Source organism: Montipora capricornis, chromosome 13, assembly GCF_036669925.1.
Source record: "Montipora capricornis isolate CH-2021 chromosome 13, ASM3666992v2, whole genome shotgun sequence".
In the NCBI taxonomy this organism is placed as follows: Eukaryota; Metazoa; Cnidaria; class Anthozoa; order Scleractinia; family Acroporidae; genus Montipora; species Montipora capricornis.
In genome coordinates, this window is record NC_090895.1 from 18768849 (window position 1) to 18771348 (window position 2500).

General features: G+C 38.6%; 1 pseudogene; it reads right to left on the reverse strand.

The window, feature by feature from the left end:
- Nucleotides 1–442: 442 nt before the first annotated feature.
- LOC138030665 (QRFP-like peptide receptor) lies at nucleotides 443–1402 on the reverse strand (annotated as a pseudogene).
- Nucleotides 1403–2500: the final 1098 nt, after the last annotated feature.

A 2500-nucleotide genomic window follows, 5' to 3' on the forward strand; every position in this document is an offset into this window, starting at 1 on the left:
AGCCGAAGCTGTGGGAGAAGGTCTTCGTACTTTTGACCAAACCCCACTGACTTCTTGAGTTCAGCAAAGTTTGCTGTCATAATATCAATTTTCCTTTCTAAGGGCTAGATAAACCCCCCGCCATTACGACATATACAGCCCTTTTTTTCAAATTTTATTACTCTCTTTTAGCTTTAATATAGAACGAATTCAGGATCAAATTTCCAAGCGACGTCTCAAGAAAAATACGTAAATTTGCAACTGGCTATTTCAAAAAAGATTGATGAGAACATTACTTACAAATCACACAGGTCTCGATAAAACAGATATTTTTATATTGGTTGCTTTTCCAATTTTCCTTCGGTTAGCATGGGAAGTCATGTCTAGGGCATCAATCACTCTTTTGGCTTATCTATTGTAACAGTGTTTCTGTAAATGCGATTGTCTACGAGTAGGATTCATTTTACGATGCATCAGAACAACACTTCACTTTTTTGAGGCCTTCACGGTAGTTTCTGCAAAACGCGAAACAGATGCAAGGATTGATGGCGCAATATGAGACAAAAAGAAACCTGACAATCTTAATATACAAGAGTGTGCCACAAGGCAATGTGGCATAGAAAGTTGTTAACTTCAGAATTGTCAGGGGCAATTTGCAAAACGCTAACCCCAACACGAAAGCTATGGCTAACTTCAACACATTTGTGTTTCGTTTCTTTCGTTGTATTTTAGCATCAGGGGATTGTTTACCTGGAAACGTTTGTAACTTGAGGTTAAAAAGGATGACGGAGTATAATAAGATTAACAAGATGATGGGAATAAAGACAAAGGCTATGTAATAGGCAAGAGCAACGTCAGTATCTGATACAGATACTCCAAAGGCTTCCTTCCAATTAAAAACACAAGATACTCCTCCATTACGTTACTCGAGCCTATAGCTGAACACGTTTGGCGATATGGTGGCCATCGCAACGATCCATGAGGCGAGAATAAACAAAGGACACCGTTTCGCACTGATCAATGGGGAACGGAGGGGAAATACCACAGCTCCAAATCGACCCACTGATATCAGAACCAGGCTCTGGACAGACACAATGAAGGAGACTACATATATGAAAGGAATCAGCTTACACAAGGCGTTGCCGAGGACACCACTCTTGAGCCAGAAGTTTAGATACAACTCTGCAACCTACTTGGGAATGTAGATAAGTGGGACAAGCAGGTCGGACATGGCCATATTGACTATGAAAATGTCGATTGGTTTCCTTAAAGTTTTTGTTTTGTAAACAATTATTCCTATACAGGAATTTCCGACCAGCGAAACAACGAAGATAAGGCAGTAAGCGACGGTTGCTCCTATCTTGTATGCAGTAGGATTCCAGTGGACGGAGCATATCTCGGATCCGTTTATTGTTGTATTCATGATGTTCACTGGCACTTGTTCTAGTTGTTCTGATTAATTTTCTGAAGCTTCTCCTTGTATATATATGCTATACCCTATATTTATGCTCAAATCTTGACATTGACAATATTTAATTAATGGCCTGATCCATTGCCACGTGTCAATATTTTTTTAAATTTACAATAGCGTGTCAACTTTCAACTGTATATTATTTTATTACACATAACATGAGAATTTTATTCCATAAAGCTCATTTGTACAAATCTATGCGCTTTATTTTCACATGTGAAAAAGGCCTATACAGCCAATCAGAATGGCGTACAGCTATTTCACATGTGAAAGTATAACCAATCAACGATAGCGTAAAGGCGTTTCCATGCCAATCACTCGTGCATCTCGTGCAAATCGTGCAAATCGTACTTTGTTATTGAATTAAATTAAATTTGCATTTGGTTCTATTGTTAGTGAGTTTTTGTTTCTAATTCGCGTTCAGAAAACTATTTTAATGAAAATTCTCATGTTATGTGTAATAAACAGTTTACGACATAGAAAGTGCTTTGTACGGGGTTTTATTCACTCGTTGTTTGTGTCAAAAACCCTCACTCGCTCGTTCCTCGCTCGTTCGAGTTTTTGACACAAAGAACTCGTGCATAAAACCCGTACGCCGCACTTTCTATGACGTAAACTATATATATTTTACCTTTTTAGATTGTTTTAGATATATTTAAATTTTTAATTGTAGGAGGGCCATAAGTTTATCAGCCTTAGCAGCCTTAGCTTAGCTACCAGTGTGTTTTAGACTACCGCACTACTTGCATTGGAAAGCATATTCAAAGCAGTAGTTGTATGGGCTCATCCAGACGGGATTTGACAGATAGATCAAAAGACAAACAAAGCGGGCATGCATAAATTAGGAGCAATTTGGGGATGACGGAAAGCAGCTGTAACCTTAACACGTGAAACAACACGGGCATCGGTGCATTGCGTGCATAAATTAGGGGCATGTTGGGGCATGTTGAATATGCTTTCCAATCTTGGTTTCTGGCAGACTAAGGAACTGACTCATGGGAATTTAGACAGTTAAAAGTTGACACGCTGTGGTAAATTTAAAAAATTATT